This window comes from Gigantopelta aegis, chromosome 3 (genome assembly GCF_016097555.1).
Source record: "Gigantopelta aegis isolate Gae_Host chromosome 3, Gae_host_genome, whole genome shotgun sequence".
Lineage (NCBI taxonomy): Eukaryota > Metazoa > Mollusca > Gastropoda > Neomphalida > Peltospiridae > Gigantopelta > Gigantopelta aegis.
Genome location: NC_054701.1, coordinates 32,501,417 through 32,510,661, shown reverse-complemented (window position 1 = coordinate 32,510,661; position 9,245 = coordinate 32,501,417).

The following is a 9,245-nucleotide window of genomic DNA, read 5'->3' as shown; positions in this document are numbered from 1 at the left end:
CTCTAGGTGTCTAGTTTACACAATATGCTAATCACTTTACCGTGTCACAACACCCACATGTGTGATAATTGAGAAACGCTAACACACACACGTGCGATAATGGAGAAACGCTTCCAGGGGAACTTAATTAATAAAGGAATTACCACTCTATTCCTAACTGGTTAATTTTTAATTAACCCTTAACTACTCATTCAGTAACCTTGTTACACAGAATTTGACCTACAGTTTACCTAGGTCTTCTAGGATGACTGGCTAAGCTTTATATTACGAAATACTCGTATAAATATAGAACAGTAAGACTACGATTTACTTCGTCAGATGACCGAAGACACTGTCTAAATAATATTGGTATAATACAGTATTAAAATATTAAAAGTCACATCAATCACATCAAGGTTATACAACAGAGCAGAAATAATATATTTACCAAAGTCCAAACGGACTAACGTTCGCTGGTAGCCGTCCTTTTTGCATCTCCTGATAACTCTAAAACACTAGCTATTTATTATAAATCGAATATCGCCTGGGGGTACATCGCGGCACCGAATCTTATCATGTGAGTTTCCACCACAACCACGCCGGCATATTTTTCTTAGATCGCCCAGACTGAATGACGCCGATCGTCGCCAAATCACGGTTGTAAAAACCGCACTAGCGGAGGTATTACGTAACTACTCGCCACATGGCCTCCGTAGCTGGCTGGGTGTGTATTAGACGTACAGCTCATTGACCGTCGCGCAAAGGTATCACGTAACAAGTTGCCCACCTGTGCTAAGTGCAATGAAACTGCACACGGCCCTCTAACACAATTAATATCGCCACAGGCGAAAACAAAATTAAGAGCATGTTCCGTCACAATTTTCAATGCAATGAAACAATTATTGAACTGTGCTGGAAAATAGCCTATTGACAATATATCATTGAAAAGTGCTATCCTGTCTATGGGATGGCGTTTACAAAAGATCCCTTGCTACTAGTTAAAACATACAGTGGCTAATATGAGAATTATGAAATGTTTGACATCCAATAGTCAATGATTAAAAAATCAGTATGCTCTAATGGTGTTAAACAACATACCTTTGACGTGACGTCAACAATGCTTTGGCGTGACGTCAACAATGCTTCTACCTTTTAATATGCATATTGATGTCAAAGCGATACTACGTACAATCTTCTGGATATGGTTTAACTTAAGAAATGTGCGAAGAGAATCGCTTTTTGACATTTATAATCATATTTATTTTAAATGTGTTTAAATGTAAAATATCTGTGAATGAATTTAATACCACTAGATCTAACGACGACACCTAACTACTGTGATGTTCTGTTGCGATGTTAGAGGTAAGTATTCAATATATATATATATACGTTGTTTTCGCTTCCTATTTATTGCACGAGTTCATTTTGCGCAAGAATATATGCCAAGAGACCGCATATGTGCAATACTAAATAAATTTATCACACGGTTTCAAAATGTCTTTATCACTAGAAGGCTGCCTTTCCATTTGTGCGGTTATCACTGCACGGCTACCCGCGTAGCGGTTCTACCCGCGCGGCTAGCACATTTCCATTGAGACGTACTTACCACACAGTTTCTTCCATGTGAATGAATGAATGAATGAATGTTTAACGACACCCCAGCACGAAAAATACATCGGCCATTGGGTGTCAAACTATGGTAATGCAAACAAATAAAGTAATGATCAACATCAATATAAAAATTCAAGATTTAAACAAAAACACAGTGTAAAGAACTGTGCAAAAACACAAATATCACAAATATCACAGATAGATACTGACTTTTACTCAAAACTTCAATTTTGTGCTGTATTAACCATTCTCAAAGAGAAGGTTACACCCCTGCACCACGATGAGGTTACAGCATGCGCAGGGGTCTTCCATGTGACGTCATTAACTAATTACGCTGCCATATGCAAATTGAAACATGTTATTGTTAAATGAGGAAGATCTATTACTAATGAAACTTCTGCAGAAAAAACCATTTAATCAAATCGAGATTTGAACTATTACTTAGGTCCTTCCCACAGGGAACACTACCACCCCATACTATGTAATTTACTACATATGAACCAATTATGTTTTACTGCCACCACAGGTCCGTAGGCAGGGATAGGTAACCCACCGCATCGTAAAAAAATTACTTTATAAACACAATAGTTTACCTCCTAAAATAACACTAATTCTTGCTATAAAAGGTCTTTTTATTCTTTGTTACTAAGTGAACAAGGTAAACATTATTGTTAGTAAGTTGGTGAGCATGCACATCAGTTATTTGAACTCATTTCATGTTATTATAGTTCTGGTACGGGTTTTTTTCATTATTAAACGAGGATAAAGTGTGTTAACATGATTCAGGAGGGAGATATGGGGGTCCAGATTCGATTTATCAGGATCGTAGCTGGCGGTGTGGAGGGGGTGGGGGCAAGGGGGGGGGGAAGCATTATAGAAACTTAAAGAAAATTCTCTTCTTAACCGTTTAAGGTGTTTTAGACTATTAACTACTCAGTTGCCTCCAGCCCCCGAAACAAAAAATCCTAGCTACGGCCCTGTTTAATCACCTTTTTTTTCAATAAATAATTTTAAATTGACCAAATTGAAATTTTTCAAAATTAAAACATTGCAAAATTTCCGGATCCGTCACCGATACTGTGTAGACGTAGTTTTAGTGAACACATTTATTGTAGTTTAGTGGCTTTCCAGACGGTTCGTCCACTGGACAATTCGTCCACAGACAATTCGTCCACCGGACGATTCGTCCACGGACGATTCGTCCACTCACCTCGGACAGTTCGTCCACTCGACTGCATTTTTTTCAAACAATTTAATAGTTATTTCTTTGACATTGTAATCGTTTCTTAACATTATTTTGTGGTATACTATAACCAAAAAAGTAAAATAGAGTTAGAATTCAACATTACTATCCAGTTTTTATTAACTGTTTGTATTCATTATCATGCGGATGATTCGTCCACGGACGATTCGTCCACTCGCTCGTACACAATGTGGTAAATAGGTAATGCAAGCCTCCGCGTCGGAAGACTTTATTACCCCTCCGTCCATACATCCCTGAGCGTGCTGTAACCTCACCGTGGTGCAGGAGTTTAACATTCTCTTTGAGAATGGCCAATACAGCACACATTAAAATTTTAAGTAAAAGTCAGTATCTATCTGTGATATTTGTATTTTTGCACAATTCTTTACAGTGTTTTTATTTAAATCTTGAATTTTTATATTGATGTTGATCATCACCTTATTTGTTTGCATTGCCTGGGTTTGACACCCAATAGCCGATGTATTTTTCGTGCTGGGGTGTCGTTAAACATTCATTCATTCATTCATTCATTCATTCATTCCGTCCATACAGGTAGTTAGCGGTGCCGCTTTGAAAAAAGGTGTGTTGTTTTAGACGCTACTGGATCCAACTTAGTGAAACAAGCTTAAGCAGTAATGAGCCTGCATTGCTAATTACTTCACGATATCACAATAGAGTACACCTGTACACTTAATTGGTAAAGCAAACAGAAACCAAACAAGTTGAAAGGGAAGGGCTAGTATAGTTTATTAGCTTTAAGCCTTACGGCTCATAGGCATATACATATACATTCAATAAACAATGATACAAACAGATAATATATACAATGGGTGATTGTGTAATTGGAGGATGGACAGTTATATATGCTTAGAACGTAATAAGGTTGCATGTTTGAGAAATTTACCGAGATTACATAGTTCTTTTCTGTTTTGAACTGATAATAATTGTACAATTTTAAACATAGATGGTTTGAACCAATAATATTTTTTTATGTAAGTAATTCGTAAACCTGTATACAATGGACATATCAGAATAAAATGATATTCGTCTTCTATATCGTCCTTATTGCACAATTTACATTTTCTTTCAGATCTTTCTATACCATAATATCTTCCTTGTTCAATGAGCAATTGATGGGAAGATACACAAAATTTTGTAATAAGCGTGGCATAACATTCAAGGATTGATATTCTAAGATAATATTGCAAACAAAAAGTGTCTATCAGCAGTTTATATAATGTACATTTTGGAGATTTGTCTATTGTAGCATCTTTCTCTTGTATAAACTGGTCCGTTAGACGTATTTCTAAACATTTTAAAAATGAGTTAGCACTATCTACATGCTGACTACACCAAACATCTCCGAAACCTATTAATAGTAGTAAATATCTTACCTGGTATAGCCAATTAGAGGGATTCATGTGTTCTAACATATCTTCATATAACGATTTTAAGATACAATTTCTGGTTTGTAGTAATTTCAACCAATATTTAACTATTCTAATTTTTCGCATAATACTTAAAGGAACTCTTCCAAGTTCTGTCAAAACAACTACATATGTGGTGCATTTCTTAACATTCAAAATTCGTTTACAAAAATCCATATGTACATGTTCAATATCATGAGCAGGATGAAAACCCCATATTTCGCATCCATAATTTAAAACACTAGAAACATAGGTATCGAAAACGTGCAACTTCGTGTCCTTATTAAGGCATAGATTATTACATATTCTTGAAATGTGATTCATACATTTTCTGCCCTGTGAAGCAATTACCCTTTGTGATATAGTAAACTTTCCATTAAAATTCAATGTCAATCCAAGGTAATTAAAACAATCAACAATTTCAATTAGGTCATCGTTATATATCCATGATTCTTTAACAGTTATTTTATCTCTATTTCTGAATACAACAATTTTTGTTTTATCTATATTAACACTGATGTTCCATTTTGTACTATATGCATAGAGCACATCAAGCATCTTCTGAAGACCTTCTACTGTCTCTGATAAAAGAACAGTGTCATCAGCATACATTACAAGAAACAACGAAATATCGTGTAAATACATTGGCTCACATAAGCCACTAATTAGCTCATTTTCAAAATCATTAATATACATAGAAAACAAAAATGGTGATAACGCTTCACCTTGCATTAGTCCAGTATTACAATTAAAATAGTCTGAAAACTGAGACTGATACTTAACACATGTCTTCAAACCGTCATACATCGATTTTATAATATTATAGAGTTTGCCGGTAATACCGGAACGTGCTAACTTAAATAATAATTTACATCGATTTACACTATCAAACGCTTTTCTATAGTCTACAAAACAGCAATATAATTTCTTTTTACTCGCCAACATTTTCATAATAACAGCATGGAGTGCAAAAATCGCATCAGTTGTGCCGTAGCCTGGTTTAAAACCAAACTGGGCATCTGTAATAACATCGTTTTCGTCTGACCACTTTAACAATCTATTATTTAAAATTGCAGTGAAAACGTTTTCCAGAGAGCTGACAAGTGTAATACCTCTGTAATTATTTGTATCATTTACGTTACCTTTCTTATATAGAGGAATTACAATACCTTCCGACCAACTTGAAGGAAATATCCCACTATCAAATATAATATTAAAAATTCGAGTTAAAAAAGGAACAAATACATCTTGGAACGTAATAAAATATTCATTAAGTAAATGGTCTTTTCCTGGTGATTTTCGTGATTTTAAATGTCGTATTACTGTGTGAACCTCTTCTTCAGTGATTGGGCAGTCGAGCTCTGCGTAAGTGCCCTCGTCGTGTTCTTCTGCAGCATCTGGAGGGTCGTCTGTGTTACTGGCTAAATCTTTAAAATGTTTTAAAAAATCATCCAGAGATAAATCTGTTTTCGGTTCACGTTTGCGCTTTTTAAATAAACTAAAGAACTGCCGAGGATTACATTTTCTTAGGAAACCAATCCTATTGCCTTCAAATCTCAAGTAATTTCTTTTAACTCTACGCTCATAAGTCTTGTATATACGTTTAGCTAAAGATTATCTTTACTGGGCATATTGTACTAAAAACATCCTACGACATGTAGCGTGAAAGGCGTACATTATAGAAACAAATGATAACCGAACAAATAGAAACACCAAATAATTATGTCTGCAGAGCATTGTTACAAAAACATATACCAAGCGTAATCTAATGCAATATCATTTATTTTCACCTTTGTAAATTTATGACACAGCAAAAAAAAATATGGGGTAAAATATATCTAATAATTTATTTAGCCCCCACGTACATGTAGTACACATTATTTAGGCCGTGGACGAAATGTACTGGGGAAATAAAAACCCAGTGGACGAATCGTCCGGAACTGATTTTGTGTAGTGGACGAATCGTCTCGAGTTCCTCAGTGGACGAATTGTCCAGTGGACGAATCGACTGCATCCCGTTTAGTGAACCTAATATTATTTTAATTAATTATGATGGTTGTCTTTATCAACTTTCCATTGATATGCGTGTATAATAGTAGCATACTAATAAATTATTATTATTATTATTATTATTGCACCTGTCATGTCTTGGACGTTGAATTTTCTTGCTATCTTCGTCCAGCAATTGCTGGTTCAGATCTGGTACTTATATTCACTTAAGGATTGGTAACAAATATCGGGTTTTCAATCACCAAGTCAGTTAAAATTTCAATTTGCTCATGTGTGAACTTTTATTGCCCATTGCACGAAGAATGCTAAAAATGCCTATCCCAAAAACTTGAAAATTAAATAACGCTATAAAACACACAAGTGCGAAAACTTGAAAATTAAATAACGCTATAAAACACACAAGTGCGGGAGATGGGTAATCATGGGTAATACCCCCAAAATTACGTCGTTTTATGGATTCCCCGTTTTATGGATTCATATTTTTTTTACGATCCCCCTCCAAACCTCCCCCAAAGTTCCCTTGGCATTCCACGTCATGTCACTGGGCCCCACTAAATGGATTTTCTGGATCCGCCACTGATCAGTACATAAATACATACATACAAACTGAGAGACAGACACACTTGCATGTTTACGTGCGAACGTGTGTTTTTTTGTAAAAAAATAAATAAATTTTATGCACGTTTGAGCTGCGTACAAATAAATATTTATCTCCAAAACTAATCAACCATTAACTAATTAGAGACGGGACGTAGCCCAGTGGTAAAGTGCTCGATTGATGCGTGGTCGGTTTGGGATCGATCCCCGTCGGTGGGCCCATTGGTTATTTCTCGTTCCAGCCAGTACATAACGACTGGTATAACAATGAATGAATGAATGAAACAAAGGCCGTGGCATGTGCTATCCTGTCTGTGGGATGGTGCATAATGGAAAAATGTAGCGGGTTCCCTCTAAGACTATATGTCTAAATTACCAAATGTTTGACATCCAATAGCCGATGATTTATAAATCAATGTGCTCTAGTGGTGTCGTTAAACAAAACAACCAAAAGTTTTATTAACTAATTAATTTTAAATTAATTAATTAACTAAAATTGTTTTATACACAATGGGACCGTTGTTGCAATTGCATCGTATATACATTTAAAAACATATATAATAAAAATAAGGTATACGGACACACAAAAAGAAAAAAAAAAAAAAAATGTTTGTGAATTTCCGTGCAGCCCAAGAGCCTGAAGTGAAGCCCACGCAGTAACCGAGATCCATCACAGTGACCGATTGCGGAGTCGAACCCACCATGATGTGATCCTCACCTCACCACGCACACCACACGTCCAAACCCAAGGACCGACAGAACATACACATATTGGCTATATAACCCTCACAACATCAGGTCACGTGATGTATAAAAGATATATATTTTATGATTTATAGTACACAAAATAATCTTATTTTAAAAACGTAGTTCATTTTAATGTGTAATTACAAATATTAATTATATTTAGGGAGTAATATACAAGGATTTGAAATAGTTGGGAATTTCCCTACCGACATGTCAGAACATGATATTAAAACGAAAGTAGGAAAGGCCAGTCATTGTATTTGTAATGCAAGCCGACACGTATCGCGTTGCTATGTACTTACCGTGAACATACGATTAAATGAATTAATGAATCAATGAAATAACTTATTAATTAATTATGCATATCAAGTTTTTAAAATCTACCTCCAAGAATTTATCCGGATGTGAAGACACACACATAATCTCTATTAATTGTCACAGTGCAACATTTACAACTCTATTCAGAATCAAATGTAATTTTTATATGTAGCTGTTCATGTACGATTCAATTAATTGTTATTCTGTGAAACTAAATTACAGAAATCAAGGACACCATGGATTTTAATTGGTGCTCCCAATTTAACAATAACCCATGGCAATTACGTGTCACCAAATATTATCTTTTATTGATGTAACTATGTGTTGGCTGTCGTTGATTTCATTTCAACTTATTTTCGTGCTTATATCCAATTAAGGTTCATGTACGCTGTCCTGGGCACTCATACAGACACACACACCCACACCCACACCCACACACACACCTAAGCTATATGGGCTGTGTTTTCAGGACAGTGGGTTAGTTGTTAGTTGGTTAGTAGTTAGTGAGAGAGAAGAGGGTGTAGTGGCATTGAGTCCTTAAGAACTCGCTCTGGGTTGGAGCCGGTACCGGGCTGCGAAGCCTGTACCTACCAGCCCGTAGTCCGATGGCTTAACCTCTGCGCCACCGAGGCCGGTTGGCTGTCGTTGAAGAGACTGTCGTGCGTTTGTTGTTAGTGTAAAGTATTTTTGACTAACATAACTCGTTTAACAATTAAAAGTACACATTAAAACCGGTCTCGGTGGTGTCGTGGTTACGCCAGCGGACATATGGCTGATATGTACTGAGTTCGCAGCCCCGTACCGGCTCCCGTCCTACCCAATGGGTAAGTGTAAGGCCACACTACATCATCTTATATATCACTAACCACTAACAACTAACCCCATGAACCCACTGTTCTGGACAGAAAACCCAGATAGCTGAGGTGTGTCACTGTGCCCAGGACAGCTTGCTTGAACCTTAATTGGATATAAGCACGAAAATAAGTTGAAACAAAATGAAAATAGACGTTAAATACACGTTTTGGTTTAGAATATGAGTGTTGTATATTCAGAGTGTTTTTGGTCATTCTAATGTTTGTAGTAGCTTACACTTCATTTTACTTCCTATTATATATACTTTTTTTTTTAATTCGTAAGAAATATTGGAAGGTAAAATTTAGTCCCGGCCTTTGAAAATATTGAGGCGATCAGAAACACCTTCTATATTATATGTATATTATAAAAACATCGATATTCTAAAGAAGAAACTTAATTTTTATATTCATTCATTCTGACTGCGTTATATGGCGTCGGGCATATGGCTAAGGATCAGG